The sequence below is a fragment of the Podarcis gaigeae genome, assembly GCF_964106915.1.
Source record: "Podarcis gaigeae genome assembly, chromosome: 7".
Taxonomy (NCBI): domain Eukaryota; kingdom Metazoa; phylum Chordata; class Lepidosauria; order Squamata; family Lacertidae; genus Podarcis; species Podarcis gaigeae.
The window spans coordinates 72,861,703-72,875,623 of record NC_139683.1 but is presented as its reverse complement, the minus strand read 5'-3'; the positions used below and the strand labels follow the sequence as shown (position 1 = coordinate 72,875,623).

Below are 13,921 nucleotides of genomic sequence, written 5' to 3'. Positions count from 1 at the left end.
AGATTTCACATTTTTCACAGGCAAATATAGGAAGCGGAATAAAGCAAGATTTATGCATGCGTCACCTTGTAAATAGGCAAATCCCAACAGAAGAAATGCAAGTTGGCACAGAAAATTGTCTTTCATTACATGTATATTTATTTTTCTAAGTTGATCTTCAGAAAGTAGGAAAACTTACTTATATGCCAGATGTGGTTTAATTCACTATCTCCAGGCACCACAATATTTTCCTTTTCCTTCAGAAAAGAAGATACATTCAGGGCTTCATTTGAGACAGGGCTCAACAGGGATGAGTCCCAGCACCCACATTGAGTACCAAGGCTCCACCCTAAAACACCCCTCTCTAAAGTACATTCCACAAATCTGAATTAGGAGCAGTTTCCAGGCTGCATGCCACTTTTTTCATGGGTTTATCCCATTGAGCTGACATAACAACAGAGGCATATTGTTTGGCCCCTGCAACCCTATCATCACTGTATTGCTTGTGTGCAATAAATCCTTTGTGTGGCACAGATTGGCCATGCACACATGTTGTTGGGTCTTTAAATGTCATAGTAGGAACATGGAATGAATCCCCCAAATCACCCACAAACAAGTGGCACCCACCTCTCTTTCAGTTTCCCACTGCAGGAATGCTGGGACTTGTACTCTGAATACTATCTGGATGCTCCACCAGAGAGCTGAAGTCCTGCCGCTGCCACTTCTTCTGCTTTCCTTACCACTACAGGCTAAGGAAGGCACTATGGATTGAGAATATGCAAGGAGGGGGGATCCAAGTCTTTGAAATTGGAGGTATAGTCATTGTTGTTGTTGTTTAGCTGTTTAGTCGTGTCCAACTCTTCATGACCCCATGGACCAGAGCACGCCAGGCACTCCTGTCTTCCACTGCCTCCCGCAGTTTAGTCAAACTCATTCTGGTAGCTTCGAGAACACTATCCAACCACCTCGTCCTCTGTCATCCCCTTCTCCTTGTGCCCTCCATCTTTCCCAACATCAGGGTCTTTTCCAGGGAGTCTTCTCTTCTCATGAGGTGGCCAAAGTATTGGAGTCTCAGTATCAGGATCTGTCCTTCCAGTGAGCATTCAGGGCTGATTTCCTTAAGAATGGAGTGGTTTGATCTTCTTGCAGTCCATTGGACTCTCAAGAGTCTTCTCCAGCACCATAATGCAAAAGCATCAATTGTTCGGCGATCAGCCTTCTTTATGGTCCAGCTCTCACTTCCATACATCACTACTGGGAAAACCATAGCTTTAACTATACGAACCTTTGTTGGCAAACAGTCATACCTTGGGATAAATACGCTTCAGGATAAGTATTTTGGGGTTGTGCTTTGCGGCGACCCGGAAGTATCGGAGCATGCTACTTCCGAGTTCCGCTGCTCGCACATGCACAGACAGTCAAAATGATGCCACGCGCATGCATGGAAGCGGCGAAACGTGACCCACACAAACGCAGATGCGCAGTCACATCTTATGTTCTGTTCAGGATGCAAACAGGGCTCCAGAATGGATCCTGTTCACATCTCGAGGTACCACTGTATACACAGCAGTGGTAGCCAGATGTTGCTGGACTCAATCAGCTCCACCTGGCATGGCTAATGGGCAGGAATTTTGGGAGTTGTGGTGCAACAACGTCTAGATGGCAACACATTGGCAGGCCCTGCACTACAGAATAAACATGTGGGTCTGGCAGTATTTTCAGCTGTGGCTGGGGTCTGCTGCTGGTCCTACAGATGCCTTGGTCCACACAAATTGTCCTGAACCCCTGGCCTATCTGGCAGCAAGGTAGTATGTCAAGTTCAAAGTTTGGGGATCAATCCACACATGCAAAGTCCAAAAGTCAAGAAGTACAGCCCAGGGTTACTCCAAGCAGCCAAGTCTGAAGTCCAGCAGTCAGGATACTGTCCAGAGTCAATCCCAAAGCAGTGTCTCGTAATGGTCCAGGAGCATCCAAACCAATGCCCATCGACATGGGAAGCTGAGCTGACATAGCACTTCAGCTCTGCTTCCCTTTTGTACTTGTATTCTGAGCATCTGGGGTTGACAAGGCATGTGACTCTCACCTATTCCAAGCCTACTCCAGCTGAGGAATCACACACCTCCTCCCTGAGCTATCAAGCTCCATCTGTCCAACTAGGGAGCTGTACTGAGGGACCATGCCTGCCTCAGCCTCCTGGAGCACCCTGCCCACGATGTTCATGGAGACTGGGGCTCCTCTAGCTCTGGTGATGGGTCTTGCTGCTCTGCTTCCTGTGCATTGACCCCATCCCTTCAGCATCCTCTGTCACCCTGTGAGAACACATCCCCTGCTTGTCCTGGGGACATCCCTCACCAGGAACCCCTCCTCCTCTTCCTCCTCCTTGTACTAGTCTACCTTACACTTTAACTCTCTACAGAAGTTCTAAATTATGAGCGATTCAGTGCATGGAAATGAGATGGTCCATGATGCAGAGCCCAAGCAAGAATGGTGAGTGGATCAATGTCTGGAAATTAGGGATGGGACCAGGATGTGCAATCCAAACTCCCCCTCCATCGATTGCTTCTCCCTAAACATAGAAGATCTGCTTGGGTTTCAATGACTGGTGTTTGATAGTGTGAACTGACTCCCATTAGAATGTGTTGTGTTTGAAGTGATGTAAGTTCATATGGAAATGCTATCTCTGGGATAAGTTCTCCGATTGCTCATTTATGTATGTAAGTTATTGCAGTAGAACTACAGAAGCGATTGCAAAGGTCACAAACACATTGGCTTATATTAAACAATATTGAGAACAGCATTCCTTCAGGATTTCTCTATTACCACTAAGACTAGAAGCATTTTTTTTTTAAAGAGAAGCCCAGATTCCCAAGATTTGAACAGGAATCAATGTCCTGTTCTAAGGAAGCCCATTGTGTTGCATCATAAATTGAATACACCTTTCACGGCCTTCATTTATGAATGGATTACAAAACTATGGTGGACTTTTCAGTATGTGTCATCATGCTGCCATTGGACCAGTTCTCTTGTCACCTTTAAATCCTCCCTCTGTTCATATTGTCCCTTTCTCAAATTCTTCCACCTCTTGTCATGTGAATTGAGCTATAAACTGCACAATACTGGTCATTTTCACCCAAGCTGGCTCACAGTATGCCATTTTGTGTGTGTCCAGGTTGCTACCTGAGGAAGAATCAGTATGTGAACTATTTGGTCAAGCTAGAGTTTATGCAGTGTAAAAAGAAGAAAAGAAAAGCTACTGATCATGATAACTCACAATGCATCTCTAAGTTACTACACTGGAAGGGTAATCACTTTGTTCTGATCGCCTTATTAGCAGAAAGCTATGTGTTTTTGAATAATGTATGTGACAGGCCTAAGATGACTGTCTCCGATGAGCCCAAACGAAATCCCACTGTGTAAAGTGAACACAAAGCACAGCTTCGGATTCCCAATTCCTTCAGAAAAATGACTTCTTTTTTTACTGTTCTGCTGAGTGCAGAAGTCATCACAAGACAATACAGAGCTACCTGCTGATTACAAGGAAAGCAGCTATTTTCATCCTGGAATATCTTCTCCCTCTCTCTTGCTCAGAATAAAAAAAATAAATAGCATGGCCTCTGTTTCTTTGGAGGCAGCAGAGCCAGGGGCGAGGAGAGAATATTGGGTTTGTTACTGTTAGGATTGCTAAATGACTCATTATTATTATTATTATTATTATTATTAAAAAATGCCTGGTCTTGTCCCTTTCACTGCAGCTTGGAATATGGGACTGGGCAAGTAAATAATCACAGCACAGGTTCAACATCATCACGTGTTAATGTCCAGAAATCAAGGCATAAATTGTGGCTATTGAACACTTGCTAGACTTGCATATTGTACAGTACTAGACTATGACAACTGAAAATACAGTATCTCACCTAATGAATCATATGCTTGGAATTAAAGTTCAGATCAGGTCTGTTTAAGGATGACTCCAAATGACTGTAAGAACTAGTGGAGGCTCCACAGACGACTCCAAATGACTGTAAGAACTAGTGGAGGCTCCCTAAAAATATTCTTCACTCTTCCATTTCCTCCCGTAGCTTTCAGTCACTATATAACATGGATTAATTTCTTGCTTCCTTAATAATCATCTTTCCCCCTCTCACCAGACTTCTCACCAACCAAACTAGTTTTCCTGGCGTCACCTCTGCATATGAGATCAGCTTCATAAGCCTAAGGAGAAACGATGTTGCTATACTATTAAAGCTAATAAAGTTTCAGAAAGGTCAGTGCTTCAACAGGAGATTGTATGGGAATTCTGAGATACCCATAGGCTAAGCCAGTGTTTCCCAACCTTGTGCCTCCAGATGTTTTTGGCCTACAACTCCCATCATCCCTGACCACTGGTCTTGCTAGCTAGGGATGATGGGAGTTGTAGGCCAAAAACATCTGGAGGCACAAGGTTGGGAAACACTGGGCTAAGCTATATAAGTGTCACAGGCTCAACAAAGTATATACCAATAGGGATGTTTTTAAACAACAACAACAACAACAACAACAACAACAACAACAATACACAAATAGTGATAAGTAACAACATAACTTTGAAAAGTGAAAAAAACAAATCCAGAATGTCTAATGGGATATTCCACAGTTGATCATATAGCATATCATTATATTATTATATGAAGACATATTCTCACAGATGGAAAGGCTGGTTAGAAGAATAGAAGATGACAAAAACATTTTAAAATCATAACTCATTCAGACGTGTTAAAGGTGAAGCTACCTATTTTGCACATTACGAAACATTATGCAGATCAAAGAACAGCCACCCTTCAATACAGTAAGCCTGTAACTTACAGGCATTTATCTTGTGCACAATCAGTTTTACATGTATGGCAAAAAAAATAATAATAATTAAGCAGCAGAAAGGGGGTTCCTGGGGAAATGACTTTGGTAATATCACCCACTACTGAAGTCAGTGGGTTTTGATTTTATGTGAATTTGGCTTTAGGCATGATTCACGGAATGTAACCCCCACAAAACTTGCGTGCTTACTGTATTCTCACATTTCTGCCTATCTTAGATGACTGCAGAAATCTCTCAGGTCTGCAGAGAAGTTAAGGCAATTGTGGGTCATTCTAAGCAAATGTTCAAATCCAAATGAAAATGGAGCCAGGCTAGGGAGAAGCCTTGACTGATGTTCTCCTCATTCTGTTCTGATTGAATGAAATGTATGAGCTGCAACCCTCTGATGAACAGAGTCAAATTAAAAATGTCATCCGCTATGTTTGAGCATATCATGTTACTAGTCACCAGGAAAAAAAAGAAACATACTTGCCTAGATCAGTTTTGCAATGTAAATTTTACTGCTACAATTTAGTTATATTAAATGTAAAGTATTTCATGTTTAAAATTCTATTACCTGCCACAGGTCAATTAGAATATTTGTGCAGGTTTCTCTCCATTCCTGTTTTATTTTTTATTTTTTTAAATATATTTTTATTAGGATTTTTATACATAAATGCAAAGATAAAAAACATTATAACATATTTCATAACATACTTTCTTAACATCTTTGGACTCCCTCACACCTCCCGCTCCCATTTGCATCATTGTCAATTCTTGCCCGCAATTTATCATCTTGTTTACACTCTTGTGTCAGATTCATTTAAATATAATCTAATTAATTCTCCAATAAGTTTGTAATTTTTCCTCAAATTTACTTATCATCTTAATTCCATCTAATTTAGTGGTGCACAATTGTTTATGATCTAGCAACCTTTCTTAACATTCAACCAGATTACAATATTTTTTTAGATCTTGAATTTCTTCCAATCTTCTTCGACCCTCTCCTCTCCCAGGTCTCGGATTCTGCCAGTCATCTCGGCTAGTTCCATATAGTCCATCAGTTGCATCTGCCACTCTTCCAGTGTGGGTAGATCTTGAGTTTTCCAATTCTTAGCGATGAGTATCCTTGCTGCCGTTGTTGCGTACATGAAAAATGTTCGATCTTTCTTTAACACCTTCTGACCGACAATGCCCAGAAGGAAGGCCTCTGGTTTCTTGGTGAAGGTATACTTAAATACCTTTTTCAGCTCATTATATATCATTTCCCAGAAGGCCTTCACCCTAGGGCAGGTCCACCAGAGGTGAAAGAATGTTCCTTCATTTTCTTTACATTTCCAACATTTATTATCAGACAAATGGTATATCTTAGCAAGTTTAACTGGGGTCATGTACCATCTATATATCATTTTCATTACATTTTCCTTCAAAGCATTACATGCAGTGCAGTGAAGTTCAACCCAGTGGTCCACAACCTTTCCCAGTCCTCAAACATGATATTATACCCAATGTCCTGTGCCCACTTTATCATAGCTGATTTAACCATTTCATCTTGTGTGTTCCATTTTAACAGCATGTTATACATTCTTGAAAGTACCTTAGTCTTTGGTTCTAACAATTCTGTTTCCAATTTCGATTTCTCCACCTGGAACCCTAACTTTTTGTCATTTTTAAAGACTTCTTTAATCTGAGCCTAATGTAACCAGTCTCGCACTTTATCCTTCATTTTCTCCAAACTCTGCAATTTCCAATTGTCTCCATCTTTTTCTAGTATTTCCCAATATTTTGGCCATTTGGCCCCCATATTGGGTCTTTTTCGAGCCTTAGCTTCCAGAGGTGAAAGCCACCTTGGAGTTTTATTTTCCAATAAGTCTTTATATTTTATCCAGACATTAAACACTGCTTTCCTGACAATATGGTTCTTAAAGGCCTTATTGATCTTAACCTTGTCATACCATAAGTATGCATGCCAACCAAAAGCATTGTTAAAACCTTCCAGGTCCAGTACATCAGTGTCTTCGAGAAGTAGCCAGTCTTTTAGCCAGCAAAAAGCTGCGGCTTCATAGTACAACTTTAGGTCTGGCAGGGCAAAGCCCCCTCTTTCTTTCGCATCAGTTAATATCTTAAACTTAATTCTGGGCTTTTTGCCCTGCCAGACAAATTTAGAGATATCTCTCTGCCACTTCCGGAAGCACTCCGTCTTGTCCACAATCTGTAATGTTTGAAACAAAAACAACATTTTTGGCAATACATTCATCTTAATAGCAGCAATTCGGCCCTCTCCATTCCTGTTTTAGTGTAAGTTTATTTAATTTTCTAATACAACAATTCAGCAGTTTCAGTCTTTCCACCTTCAGGGATCTATGTCTATTCTGCCTCTGTCAAGTTACATTGTACAGAGAAGTCTCAGTCATGATTTAAAGTGTATGTTCAATTCATGTGGTGTATGAGAGAGCATTATTTGGTATAACCAAAGCCTTATGTACTGACTAGGCACCTGCAATCCTCCTGTGGCTGTATGACAGTGGAATATCAGTAGTGGCAGACAAACTTTGGAGAAGACTCCCCAACATTATTACCCTTCTCATCCAGGAACTACTAAAATGTTTCTAGGGAACTTCAATGATTTCTGCAACATATTTGAAAAGGCTCTTATCTACAACCAGGCTGAATCAAACAAAAAACCACCTGGATAAATTCCCTCCCTCTGTGGAATCGATTCTTTACAGCCAAAATGGCAAGGAGGACTTGATGTCCATTGGGTGCAAAAGTGTGGTGATTATTGACAATTTGGGATTGATATTGAAGGACCTACCTATCTAGCCTTATCTGATACTAGGAGCATCAGGGACGCTGCAAGAGTCAAATGACAGCAGGGGAAAAAAAAGATTTTTTTTAAATTTTGTGATGCAATTGCTTGGACACAAAGGCACAGACCAGCTCATGCCCGGAGTCTGCCCCCGAATTCTGAGCGAGCCAGCTTTTTATACATTTGCAGGATAAAATACCACCTGATTTCTTGTAAACCACCTGATTTCTGGGAAATCGAAAGTTATAGTAAGTTCCTATTACCGTGTAAGGTCTTGGCCTCCTTCCTGCAATCTCCCTCCTCCCTGCCATGGCCCCACAACACCATGACCATAGGCATTCCTGAGTTTGCTTATCTCTTTACAACCTTGAATAATAAACATTTGAGCCTGTTCCATCAATGCCAGCCTTGTTCTCCTGATGGACCTCTCCTTTCTCAGAAAGGCCTTGGGGGGGGGGTTCTTATGGCCCTACAATATCTCTGAATGATGCAAACTAAGCTAACACAAAACTGCTGTTATGAAACTGGTATTTGTGGATCCAAGCACAGTGTGCTCTAGAGACATAAAGGGACGAGGCAATAAGAGGTGAGAAAATTGACACAACAATGTTCTGGAATTGAAAATGGCCACAAATTTATTGATTACAAATGGAAGAAGGCTTAGGCTTAGGCACTGGGCCTGTATCATGGTTCATAGTTCCCCTTGTTGGCTGGAGTTTGCACAGGGCCATGCCCGGGTTAAGGGTCACCTCAAGATGGGGGTCAAGTAAGATGGGCCCCCCCAGGTCACCATCTGGAAGCTCGGTGGCCCATCTGCTTCCTGCTTGGTATACTTGAAAGAATTTCCATCCAGTCCTTTTATTCAGGCATCCTGAGATATAACACCTTCTGGAAGGAAAGGGGGTGATGCACCAATTCACCGCTTCACAGGAAATAAGCTAAATGGTTCAACCCAATGCCTTATCTGCCAAAAGTTGTGACGATTGCTATGAGGAAGGTGAAACCCCCAAATGGACCCAACTTGTCTGCAGGCAAAATCCTTCCTGGCCCCAAATATGGCAACTGATTATATCCACAGCAAGCTCTCAATAATACAGTACAGTGGCACCTCGAGTTACAAACTCCTCAGGTTACAAATGCTTCAGGTTACAAACTCTGCTCACCTGGAAGAGTTACCTCGAGTTGAGAACTTTGCCCCAGGATGAGAATGGAAATCGTGTGCTGGTGGCGCAACGGCAGCAAGAGGCCCCATTAGCGAAAGCATGCCTCTAGGTAAGAACAATTTCAGGTTAAGAACGGACCTTTGGAATGCATTAAGTTTGTAACTAGAGGTACCACTGTATTCATGGACCTATGTATAGGGTGGATGAGTTGATCTGCCATCAACTGAGCCACCGGCTCCCAGAACAGGAAACCTTTATACCACAACGGCAGGTCAGAGGGAAGCCTTGTTCCCTCTGCTCCGACCCATCTGGAGGCCACGATTTGCCAACTCAAATTTGTATTTTTTTAGTGGGTGATCCCATCATCTCCAATGGCCGAAGCCAACAACCAGCCACAAAGGAGGAGGGGAGTGTTCCCTCCCTTTCCACCCTCCTGCCCCAAAGAGTTGGGCTGGGTCACAACTGTCCCCCCCCCCCCAAAGTGGGTAAGCCATCTTTTATCATGAAACCAGATTTTTCTCTCTTAATTTATTGGAAGATTATATTGGAGGATTATATCTCAATTTGTTTATTGGTCTGCTTGGAGTTATTTCCTTTTTGCTTAGCCTTCCAAAGTGCGGTAAAGCACAAAGGGTGATATAATCTCCCAGAGCTGCCCATAATCACCATATAGATTTTGGTATTTAAAAAATCACTGTGAGCTTAAGCGTTTCAGTAGAGGGACCTAACAGAATAACCTCTCTTGAAATGAATGGAAGGATCAGCATTAAGCTGTCTTCCTACCTCAAGTCTCCTGCTAAATGTGTGCAGACAGTTACATGAGCAAAATTACTGTGTGCTACTTTCTAGAATAGGGAAGGACAAATTAGTTGTTTTCTTTCTTTTTTAAATATATTTATTTATTTTACAGAAAAAGGAGAAACATCACAAACATACAGAACAACAAAACAATCACAAATGCACATAAAACAGATAAAAAAAAATCCATCCATTGAAAAAAGGAAAAATTAAGAATAAAAACTCCAATTTTTTAAATTCGTGTTTACAAAACTCTCTTTCTTGACTTCCTCACGCCTCCCTTTTTTGTGTTCCTCTTTGTCCAATCAAATACAGCAAATCCTTACCCTCTTTAGAAACTCATTTCTAATTATTAAAATCAATTCTATTATGTCTCCGATCTTTCCTCCTTATATTAAACATCTTTAGCATAATATTTACTTTTGACATAATATGACTTTAGACTTTCACCCTTTTTCTATTACACTTTTGCATACTTTTTGACACTGTGTCGCTAATGCCATATTGTTTTTATATCCAACATCATTTTAACATTCATAAACTTTGCAGTGTTTCTGCAGATAGTCCTTAAACTTCTTCCAGTCCTCTTCCACCGCTTTTTCTCCCAGGTCTCGGATTCTGCCAGTCATTTCTGCCAATTCCATGTAGTCTATTACTTGCATCTGCCATTCTTCCAAGGTGGGCAAATCTTGTGTCTTCCAATACTTTGCGATAAGTATTCTTGCTGCTGTTGTTGCGTACATAAAAAACATTCTATCTTTCTTTGACACCAATAGGCCTACTATGCCCAGGAGAAAGGCCTCTGGTTTCTTAAGGAAGGTATATTTAAATACCTTTTTCAGTTCATTATATATCATCTCCCAGAAAGCCTTAATCTTTGGGCACATCTACCAAAGGTGAAAGAAGGTACCCTCAGTTTCTTTACATTTCCAACATTTGTTATCGGGCAAGTGATAAATTTTAGCAAGCTTGACTGGGGTCATGTATCACCTATAAATCATTTTCATAATATTCTCTCTTAGGGCATTACATGCCGTAAATTTCATACCCGTGGTCCACAACTTTTCCCAGTCTGCAAACATAATGTTATGACCTATGTCCTGTGCCCATTTAATCATAGCTGATTTGACTGTTTCATCCTGTGTATTCCATTTTAACAGCAAGTTATACATTCTTGAAAGAATCTTAGTTTTAGGTTCTAACAGTATTTACCTGAACCCCACTGAACTCAGTGAGAGGTACTTCTTAGTAGATGTGCATAGGATTAGCCCAGTGTTTCCCAAACTCACTAGCTGTTTTTGGACTACAATTCCTATCACCCCTAGCTGGCAAGACCAGTGGTCAGGGATGATGGGAATTGGAGTCTGAAAACAGCTGGAGACCCAAGTTTGGGAAACCCTGGTTTAGTCTACTAGGATTAGGCAAATTTTACTGTTGTTCTTTAACTGACAGACTCTGGGAGATGGAAACTAGGAGAGAGAAGAAAATCTCCAGCCATCTAGCAGCTTCTGCTATAGTACCAAAAGAAGGAAGGGGATTTATATATATTCTGCATGCGAAGGAGAATTTTACTTGCAGGTGCTACAGGCGAGTCCTCAGCAGTGATTCTGACCTTTACATTTCAGGCATAGGTTTTTTTCCCCTGAATAACAATGGCATTCTAATCCCAGTCACTCATTTAAATATGGATACTTTCTCCCCCTTCTCATGTAACCCTCCAGTAATAATGCAGCAAGGCACGTTCTTACTGATCAATCACACTTCCTGATTCTGCATAGCAGAAAGTTCAAACGTCATGGTACGATGAGTCCTGTGAGTTATTAGAATTGCGATGTGAATCCATATCCTCTTCTCGGCTCTGTGGGTACAATCACAAAGCGCTGAAGTTCTGCTGCAGATAAAATATGGCACTGACTTCTATATATTTTGGTTAAAGTCAATTATATTAAGTTACACCAGGATCTTGTATCACTCAGGCTGCCAGCACTAAAACCCACTACACTTACAAGCTGTTGATTTAATCAAATATGTGATATTTTATTGGTCAATTTAGTGCAGCATTCAGGCGGTACAATGGAGGAGATGGCTTTGCAGTATTACCCTGCCCCATCTTTGCTATGCTGAGCCAGTGCTACTTTCGTTGTAAAACATGAGCCAGTTAATTTATAGATCTGTATCTCTGAAGGATGCATCTAGTTTTTAGATGCCATTGGAGGACAGGTCGAAAACATTGTCCTGTAGACTTGGGCAGTAAAAACAAGGCAAACAAATCAAACACCTCTCTGCTTTTTCATGAGACAAATCTTCTTGCTTATAAAATGGCCTTTTTAGAATTCTTTGGCTAATTGAATGCATTTTTTTCTTTTATTTCAAAACAAACATAGCAACAAAAATCTGTATTATTGAGTCCAGAATCGTTTTGACAAAGTGATTGGATTTTGCCAGAAACAAAAAGATACTGTTTGAATAAATTTCTGGCCTTTGGCTTAATTATTCAGATTTGGCCAGGGATAATCACCCACAGAAGCCATTGAGCAACACAGAAATTTATTATTCGTTGGGACTTGTCTTCTGCCTCTGCGGGATTTAAGCAGGTCATAATCAACCAGAGGTAGCTAATATGGTACTCTTCCACTCCCATCATTCCTGATAGTTAACCAATTGCCTAAGGGTGATAAAGCTGCCAATCTCATCTGGAGGGCCACAGATTAGCCACCCCTATCCTGTTAGGTTATTAATGTGACTGCTACTACATGCCTTCCAACATTCCTCAGGTGAAAATACACACAACGTTGAATAAAATTTGGAAAGGGGCAAGATTGGATGCAGATGCACAAAGCATTTACAAAACAACACCAAGACTCCTTGCGCCAGTGTGTTGTAGTGCCAGTGTGGTGTAGTGGTTAAGAGCGGTGGACTCGTAATCTAGTGAACTGGGTTCGCTTCCCCGCTCCTCCACATGCAGCTGCTGGGTGACCTTGGGCTAGTCACACTTCTCTGAAGTCTCTCAGCCCCACTCACCTTACAGAGTGTTTGTTGTGGGGGAGGAAGGGAAAGGAGATTGTTAGCCACTTTGAGACTCCTTAAGGGAAGTGATAAAGTGAGATATCAAATCCAAACTCTTCTTCTTCTCTGCTCTGTGTCCCTTTTCTTCGCACCCAGGGTGGCTCAGCCCTCTTCCTGCATCTCAGAGCTGGCACATCACACAAGGCTGAACCTCAGTGGTGGCAGCAACAGACTCTCCTCCTCCTTGCCTGCTTGGCCAATGGTGAGAGTTGATGGGAGTTGTAGGCTACTCCCCACAGATTTCAGATCAGGGTCTTCCCCATCACTGCCTGGAGATAATAGGAACTGAAGTGATTTTTTTCTGCATGCAAAACATGTGCCTCAAGGGCGTATGTGCTGCACATAATGTCTGTGTGTAGCATACTAAAGCACAGTTTAGTATCCTATTTCATTTTCCTGGTTTCTCTTTTCTTTCTTACAGGAAAGCTACAGGGAGATGACAATAACCTGAACTCAAGATAAGATAAGATAAAATCTCCCAAGGAAAACCAGTACAAACATTCATTTCCAGTGATTTCTTTTTCTTTTTGGAATGAAGTGGGAACAAGTTGCCCAGCTTGCACTCAATTCAGATGCCTTTTTGGAGCACATCCATTTTTGACTTGTCTCCTGAAGCTCTCCTCCTTGGTCCCTGGCAGGCCTCCTTGAGTCTCACAGCCGATAAGTGACACATTAGAGAAGACCCTTGCTCCATGCTCCTGCAGACTTTATGAAATGGGCAGATGGTACTTGGCAGGTGTTAATTTGGTGAAGAGCTTCAAATGAAAAACAACAACCATAGGTTCCTTCTGGACAGTCTCTGCAGAAGTGTCCGACACTGACTTTTTGATATTAGCACAGCTCATGACAGCCTGGCTTTAACAGGAATGCAAACCCTGTGCTCTGCACCCAACCTTCCATGCCCTCATCATGACATGTAGCATCCTGGCTTGTACCATGTTCCAAAGAATTACTCCCTATGTTTGCACAAACATATCCACCATCCTTACTCATTGCTAATGGCTCTATATTACCAGTAAATATTGCATACGTTATCCTGGTCATAATGCTAGTTTTCTTCTATCCTTTTTACATTGCAGTATCTGCTGTGTTACGGAACTGTAACTTTTTGGCCCAGCGCCGAGGGCCTTCTGGCGGTTCCCTCATTGCAAGAAGTGAGGTAACAGGGAACTAGGCAGAGGGCCTTCTTGGTGGAACACCCTGCCATCAGATGCCAAGTAAATTAACAACTATTTGACTTTTAGAAGACATATGAAGGCAGCTCTGTTTAGGGAAG

At 41.7% G+C, this 13,921-nt stretch overlaps 1 long non-coding RNA gene across 1 annotated transcript; it reads left to right on the top strand.

Moving 5' to 3' along the window:
* Nucleotides 1-730: 730 nt before the first annotated feature.
* On the top strand, nucleotides 731-3,273 carry LOC310849011. The gene is made up of 3 exons (XR_014566734.1): nucleotides 731-792; nucleotides 2,396-2,466; nucleotides 3,149-3,273. It is a non-coding gene; the product is annotated as an uncharacterized lncRNA (long non-coding RNA).
* Nucleotides 3,274-13,921: the final 10,648 nt, after the last annotated feature.